Source organism: Aotus nancymaae, unplaced genomic scaffold (genome assembly GCF_030222135.1).
Source record: "Aotus nancymaae isolate 86718 unplaced genomic scaffold, 86718_ANA_hifiasm-v0.15.2.pri h1tg000064l_1, whole genome shotgun sequence".
Lineage (NCBI taxonomy): Eukaryota > Metazoa > Chordata > Mammalia > Primates > Aotidae > Aotus > Aotus nancymaae.
The window spans coordinates 6,451,016-6,459,382 of NW_026988479.1; the positions used below are offsets into that span (position 1 = coordinate 6,451,016).

At 38.5% G+C, this 8,367-nt stretch overlaps 1 protein-coding gene and 1 long non-coding RNA gene across 3 annotated transcripts in view; one reads left to right on the forward strand and one right to left on the reverse strand.

The window, feature by feature from the left end:
* CDC42SE2 (CDC42 small effector 2) overlaps positions 1-3,406 on the forward strand; it is a 25,509-nt gene extending 22,103 nt beyond the window's left edge. The window contains exon 4 of one of the 2 annotated variants that reach the window (XM_012447901.2): positions 613-3,406. The gene's annotated coding sequence lies outside the window, so the exon portion shown is untranslated. The remainder of the gene's footprint in view (positions 1-612) is intronic. The other variant, XM_012447909.2, reaches the window with a different exon arrangement.
* Positions 631-6,760, reverse strand: LOC135270623 (uncharacterized). Its single transcript, XR_010338762.1, has 2 exons — positions 5,925-6,760; positions 631-4,718 (listed from the first exon to the last, which is right to left on the reverse strand). It is a non-coding gene; the product is annotated as an uncharacterized LOC135270623 (long non-coding RNA).
* Positions 6,761-8,367: the final 1,607 nt, after the last annotated feature.

The window sequence follows — 8,367 nt, forward strand, 5'->3', positions numbered from 1 at the left end:
GGGAAAGGCAAAATTACTCAGCTAAGTGTAGGTCCTGCACTTTGAATATAAGTTTTACGTTCTTTTCCTTATTAATAACTTTAAATACTTTAAAACATCTGGCTGGGGAAGATTCTGATGACAAGATGCTTCTTATGTGTCCTTGAAACAAGAGCGAAATTATTATTTTGAATATTGAGGCTGGGCGTGGTGGCTCACACCTATAATTCCAGCACTTTGGGAGGCCAAGGTGGGTAGACCACCTGAGGCCAGGGATTTGAGACCAGCCTGGCCAACATCTCCACTAAAAATAGAAAAATTAGCCGGGTGTGGTGGCACATGCCTGTAATCCCAGCTACTCAAGAGGCTGAGGCACAAGAATATTGCTTGAACCCAGGAGGCAGAGGTTGCAGTTACTTGAGATTGTGCCACTGGACTCCAGTCTGGGTGACAGAGCAAGACCCTGTCTCAAAAAAGTATTGATACTATAGGTAATTTCATGAGGAGTAATTTTATAGTTAACACTTCATTTTTAAATCTTTCATTATAAACTTTTAAAATTAAGAAGACTACTTTGAAAAAGGATAAACCCTGAAAGTGTAGAAATAATTTGAAGTTTTTTTTGCTTTATAGGGTCATTGTGAATTTCTATATTTTCTCTGTCCACTATTCTGTAATTTTTTTTTTGTCCTGTGATTGCGTTTCTTTATTTTGAATTACAAAAAAGAAGTGTGATGGCACCTTGTTCACCCTGTCGTGATTATTCCAGTGAGGTGTTACTGTTCTGCTCTGAAGAAGATACTGTCAGATGAATCCTGCATTTCCTTCAGCCAGCATGCATGCCTTTGGACTCATGGACAGAGTTCTTTGGATTGTCGCTGAATTTTCAATGTTTAATCAGTATGGATCTGATCTTCGCATGATCTTTTTTGTGAATGCTAACACCATTTTGCAGTTTTTTTTTCATTTTAAACATTTTTCTTTTCACCGTCAACCCTCTGCCTTATGCTTTTATTGGAAAGCAAGGACCTGCTATTATTTGTTAATTTGCTATCATTTATGTATATTTTGGAAGGTATGAGACCCACAAGCACAATGATCATTTTTTATTTGTTTGAAACTTTAGCAGAATAGATATCCGCATGCTTTATGAAGTTGCTTCGGTAAGAGCCCATGGGATGCCAGAAATTAATGTTTCTTTGCTGCCATGGGCTGATGATGCTGCTATTAGAGAAAGTTTAGCTGTGGCACCAAGTCACATCATCATTTTCATGGAAAAGATTACTTGTAGCTTATTTAGAAGTATGACCTTTTGGTCTATTTGATTAGAACTGCAATAAAAGAAAAGCTTGCATTCATAAGGCATTCATTCTGTTGTAAATGTTCAATATATTTATTATTTTGAGAGCAAGGAGGTGTGGTATATCTGAGTGTTGTGGTCATACTCTCATCCAGTCTGATCCTGAGCATCATCTTCATCTTACTGGCTGGCTGTTCTTTGTGCACTCATTCTTTTATTTTTACTTGTTTTTAACATTATGGTTTCCAGTAGCAGTTTGTTGAACTTCTGGCCTATACTACTAACTAACTAACTAACTGCAGACCTCCAGTCACTGGCCTGTGTTCTACATCTTTTAGGGGCCACATCAGTTGCCAAGAGCAACATACCGACCTGGCTGAATTATCGCCAGTGAAAACAACCTGTACGAAGCCTTTGCTCAGGTTCTAAAATATGTTTTGTCCTTGCACAAATTTTGTATATTTTAAATATTTCTGTAAAGGTTTCTTCTTTTCTAGAATGTGGTGTTAAGCCAGAGTCAGTGGTTTGTGTTCTCATTGAAATGTTTAAAGCCTATGTCTAATTCAAGCCTATCTAACTACATTTGGTAGGATTAACATTACATGTAACAAATGAGGTGTAATTAATTAAAAACTTAGTTTAGATAACTTTGAATAAAGAAACAGGGATCACTTTATCATCTTCTGCCTTCATTCATCTTAGTCCCAGATTCTCGCAAAACAAACAGGCAACTGAATAAACATTAGGTTTATGTAGGTAAAACAAACATGAGAGCATTTCTCCCCCAGTTTTTAAAATTTAATTAATTTCAACCAGTACATTTACCTAGTACAGCGGGGCACCAGATTACTTGATCTTTGTATTTTGCCATTTTGAGCCTTTGTGTCAATCCCAAGCACAGAATCTGCTAAGGAAAAACATTCGCATCATCTTCAAAGTAGACATTTTGCAGTTTGTTTAACTATCTTCTAAAAAGTTGAATTCATCCATTGTCACTGATTCACCCTGTGGATGTCATGTTGTGGAATTTGCCCAAGTACCACTGTCATTCTGCTCAGCCAGACAGGGTCAGTTTCTTGGCCAGGGACATTGTTGTGTGCAAGCTCTTTAAAAAAGAGATTAGATTTTCTTGGCATTATTAGCACTGATGCTATTTAGTCTACTTCTATTTTGACTCTTTAGTACAATTTTTCTACTTGTCATGTAACTCCTGGAACAACAATACTGGAAGTCATGATCCTTTTCCCCGACTCATGATTTTATTCTTTTTCCAAGTCACCATTATTTTTCCTGTTGCTCCAACGACCAGCATGTGTTGGAGCGGATCTCCATGTTAAGCCAAAAGTGGACTCGTCAGCCTGTGACTACTCTGTAGCTGCCACTAACTCTGCAGGCACAGTAACTACACTTCGTACAGGAGCACATGCCAAAGTGCCTGGGAGGTGCCAATAAACTCAAGACATAAGAAAAATTACCAAAAAAGATACGGTATTACCCCTGGACATAAATCTTTTTTTAGGGAGGCAGCTTTCCCATGTTCATAAATGGGGTTGTAAACCTCGAAAAGTCATCTGTTCCCCATAGCAGCATATATCTCATTTTTAAATTGAAGCTAATTAAATAGGATTTTACTACTCAAAATTCATTATACTGTTAATCTTTGCTGAAATATATGCTAACAACTGTTGCTAAGGGAAACTGAAGATTGAATCACATGGATTCTGTTAGCAGTGATCTGCATTCTATAAAAGAGGTACTTTCCCATAATGTAGGCATGAAGTGGTGCCAGTAGGCATAGAGCGGGAATGTTGACTTTGGTTAATACTGAGTTGAGCATTTCCAGTGCAGCATTATCAGTGGGCCTTTAAAAATATTTTATGAGTACATTAGCTTTCACTTTGTTGTTAAATTATAGCAGACTCATTATAGAGAACAAGTTTGCCTTGATTTTGTTTAAAATGACTTCTGCTGAGCACCCAGAAGATAAAATTGACATATTTTTATAATATAAGCATACTTTTTTTGTACATTGTGTTCATTCTTGAATAAAATGAGTTCCGTGTTGGCTTGTAGATATTAAAAAGAAAGTATTGATTTTGATTCAATAAATGTTTTCTTTCAATCCTGGTTGGCTTTTCCTTTAAATTTGTTTAGTTTTTCTTTTCTTTCAAGGAATTATTTACCTGAATTCAGTTAGAGCACCTTTTTTGCATTCTTATATTTTCAGTTACGACTCCTATCATACAAAAAAAAAACTAAAAACTTTGTGATTTAAAAGAGAATTTAAAGTTCTATCATTGTAATCTTTAACTTCACAATTCACCTTTTAATTTAACAAATGCCTAGTCAGAATGAAACTTTTAAATGGATAGAAGTAGGACTAATGAAACATTTATGCCAGGTGCAGTGGCTCACATCTGTAATCCTAGCTCTTTTGGAGGTGGAGGTGGGTGGATAGTTTGAGACCAGCCTGGACAACATGGTGAAACTCTTTCTCTACAAAAAATACACAAACATTTATGCCAGGTGTGGTGGCATGTGCCTGTAGTCCCAGCTACCTGTGAGACTGAGATGGGAGGATAGAGAGCACCCAGGAGATCCAGGCTGCAGTGAGCCATGATGGTGCCACTGCACTCCAGCCCAGGCAACAGAACAGGACTCTGGTGTCTCAAAAAAAACCAGGTTTTTAAATTTAAGGTAGGATGAAGTTTATATGTCATTTAGCAGGGGTATGAGTAGAAATGAGGTGGGCAAAGTTTTAAAATGTATATGTTAATGTTCTATTTCTCTCAGTTTGTATTGCCTATCAACCACATACGATTTTTTAACAAAAGTATCAGATACCTACACAGTTTTCCATGATGAAGCATCTTGTCCCTATAGTATATGTAGGACTTAAGTAAATTAAAATGAAATAAAATTAAGAATTCTCCTCATACTTAGCCACATTTCAAGTACTTAGTAGCATCATGTAGTGATCAGCTACTATATTAGGAAGTTACAGATTGTTTCCACCATCACAGTTTGGGGAGTTAGTTTATAGTTTGCCTCTAAAATGGTTTTTGACATTGGTTCCCATAGGGAGTGATTTTGCTCCTCATGGAGACAGTAGAGCAATGTCAGGAGACAGTTTTGGTTATCACAGCTTGAGGAAGGGGTGGTATAGGATCTGGGGAGTGGAAACTAGGGATGCTGCTAAACATCCTGTAATGTTCAGGACAGCCCCCCACAGCAAAGATTGATTTGGTCCAAAATGTCATAGTGCCACAGCTAAACCCTGTTTTAAGACAAGATCTATATCTCTGCATACTCACCAGATAAAACCCATTAGAGATGCTTCGTTGCATTAGATCATGTGCACAGGTACGTGAGGTGTTTTGCTGGTCGAATACTGAGAATAGGTGAGTTAGGTTTCATTTTATGAGAATTGCCACAAATTCTAAAAATAGAAAAAACATCAAGATAAATATTAGGAAAGAGTATTTCAAAAGTTCTGGTAACTTTTGTCCTTATCCCATGTCCAAACACTCTAAAAGGAAGTTGGCTTAAAATGAAGTTCTTTGCAAAATAAAATTCTGACAATCCAATGACATTTCAACTATTTTAAAAAAGTAGACCAAGAGCAATTATACTGTGAGCTCATGTTTTAAAGGATATGCATAAAACAGTGAAGGAGGGGCACATAACCACAAAAAAAGACAAACCTATAAAATGTCAGAGATATAGTCTGGGAATTGCTGGTATTTATGAAGATGCAAAAATCTACAAAATTGATAAGGAAATTCTGTGCCCTCTGCTTAAAGTACACTATTCACAAACTTAAAAGATGTAATTGAAATTTTACCTTGTATTTATTGTCTCCGTCCAGAATTGTCCAGTAAGAATTGAAACCATTAAATGACTCATCTTCATCTGACTTTTTATGTTTTGGCACCTTAACTTTTGGTTTTTATAATATTTCTCAGACTGTGAGGGTTTGCCTTTAATACTTTCTCCTAGGGTTCCTTGAGCCCAGGAGTTCAAGGTTACAGTGAGCTTGAGCTATGTTGTTGCCTCTGCACTTGAGCCTGGGTGGCAGAGCAAGAGCCTGAATCTTTGAAAACGATGCAGGAAGAACAAATAAACTTTCTTGTAGATACCTGCAACTTCAAGGCTCATTTTGACCCCTACCCTCATCCTTTTAATGCCCATCATCTTAATGTTCTATCTGGCTTGCCTTTGAAGCCTAGATGAAGAAAAAAATCTTTTTATTTACTAAAGAAAAAAGTTATTCCCTGAATAAGATCAAGTGTTTGATCTGGGACCTTACAAGGAAGTGCTCAAAGAGTGGTGATCTTGATATTGAAAAAAGCTGCTTTTCATCTCATTAGAAGATAATGTTAGCAGAAAAGTCAAGCCAGTGCTTCATTCTAACCCCTAAATTTTTTATTTTGTAAATCCGAGCTATGGAGTTCATTAAAGCTATTAAAACTCACTAGAACTGCTGGATTCAATAGGTTTAGACGGTTAAATGCAGCTGAGAACCTGCCTTGGGGGCCCAGAAAGAATTCCTAGGCATATGTTTTGTTTTTCTCCCTTAAAGGAACAGCAAGCAATACACTTCTTTCAAAATCTTCAGAGCCTTACCTAGTTACCTGTTTCTTACCATTGCTTTAAGTTTTACGTAATCATATTAATCCTTTTTAAGTCTGTGTCTTCCAAATAAATGTGTAAGCTGGCAGAGTCCTTTTCCTTAGACACCATGCCTTCCCCCCAGAGCCTCTGCTGAACATTTCGGCTGCTGTTTCTGGGTTTCTCCAAAAACCAGTGTTTAACTTTTCAGAAATTCTGCAAAGGAGGTAAAAATCACTCTGCTTCTGCCTTTTTGCAAAACCATGCAAATTCCAAATGGGGTAACTTTAATTCAGTCTCTTTCCGATGTCCATAATGTCCACTTGTGTCCTATTCTAATTTTTCACAAGTGTATGTTTTGCTCACCTGATTTTTGCTGCTTGGATAGGTACAGCATAAGTGTACCTAAGTGACTGGACTGGACTGTCCCTCTGTAAATGCAGCCACATCCAATCTGTGCACAATGTAATTAAGGCCACAGACCAAATAAGCCAGTAGCATAAAAGGATCTGCTACTCCTAAAAGCAGAAACAGAAACAAGTAGTCCTTTCTCCCTTCTTCCCTCTTTTCAATCTGATATTTCTATAGGAAACTAATGTGGTCAGATAGACATTTTAGAAAAATATCAGCTGGGCATGTGGACACATGCCTATAGTCCAGCTACTCTGGAGGCTGAGGCAGATGGGTCACTTGAGCCCAGGAGTTGAGTCCATCCTGGGCAACATTGCAAGACCCTGTCTGTCTCTTTTAAAAAAGAATCTAACGGCCGGGCTTGGTGGCTCATGCCTGTAATGCCAGCACTTTGGGAGGCCGAGGCAGGTGGATCCTGAAGTCAGGAGTTCTAGACCAGCCTGACCAACATGGTAAAACCCTTTCTCTACCAAAAATACAAAAATTAGCCAGGCGTGGCGGTGCGTGCCTGTAATCCCAGCTACTCAGGAGGCTGGGGGAGGAGAATCACTTGAACCCAGGAGGCAGAGGTTGTATACAACGTGAGCCAAGATCATGCCACTGCACTCCAGCCTGGGTGACAGAGCGACACTACATCTCAAAAAAAAAACCGTAGGAAATACTCATTCTAGTGAGTGATGAGGGATGAGAAGGCGAAGGAAGTGGAGGGTCGGGTGGTCCAATCTGTGATTAATGGGAGTTTTACAAAGAGAAATCAAGGGAGATGCACTTCAAAGGAAAAAGATTTTTCAAAAAGTGGTCTCTTCATTTTTTGTGTTTTAAATTTCAAAAAAGTTGTTTTTACATCTTCTCACTTCACAGCCCTCAAGGACATTTTGTTCTGAAGACTCATGTATTCAGCTCTGGGAAATACTATTTTTCTGATTATTCCTTCAACTTTTGAAGATTACCAGATTTCTCAGCAGCAGTACTGTGGTCTGGAATATAATGGGGCACTCCCGTCAGGCTCTGCAGAAGACTTATTTTGAAATAGAATTCAGTCTACAGCCATATTCTCAATGAAGTAAGATGGCAAAACAAAGAGGATTAGACTAGCAATGAATGGCTTTACTTTTCACACAGCCGTCCCAAAAACACTGAAAGAATAGAGAACAAATCTAGTAATAAAATCAAAAGAAATCTCAGGATTTCTAGGTCTGAAGCCAACCTAGAAGGCATTCTATCTAAATTAGACAATGAGAGATTTTAGAACTGTTTACAAGAAGCATGATTAAATGGATACCATTCAATAGCAGGAAGATAACATGCATTCAAAACACTTTTATTGAGCACTATGTGGCCAGGTACTGTTTAGACACTGAGGACATGGCAGTGAACAAATTTCTTAATCCTCCAAGAGTTTTTGTCTAGTGATGGGGATGCAGAAAGACAGACATTAAGCCAAATAAATAAGTGAATTATGTAACAGATTAGAAAATTGTAAGTGATCTGGATAAACAACTGGTGATGTAGGGGAGGAATTGTAGTTTAAAATATCACCATGCTGAGACAGTGACACTGAAGCTGAGATGTTAGAAATATAGTTAACACATTGTGTTAGACCTTCTTGCGTTACTCTAAAGAAATACCCAAGGCTGGATAATTTATATAAAGAGGTTTAATTGCCTCACAATTCTGCAGGCTTTATAGGAAGCATGGTGCTAGCATCTGCTCGGCTTCTGGGGCGTCACATGGCCAGAGCATGAGCAAGAGACAGAGTAGTGGGGGAGGTGCCACACACACTTTTTTTTTTTTTTTTTTTTGAGACAGAGTCTTGCTCTGTTGCCCAGGCTGGAGTACAGTGGCACCATCTCGGCTCACTGCAACCTCCACCTCCTGAGTTCAAAGGATTCTCCTGCCTCAGCCTCCCATGTAGCTAGGACTACAGGCGCATGCCACCACACCCAGCTAACTTTTGTATTTTTAGTAGAGACAGGGTTTTACCATGTTGACCTGGCTAATCTCCAACTTCTGACCTCAGGTGATCCACCTGCCTGGGCCTCCCAAAGTGCTGGGATTACAGGCGT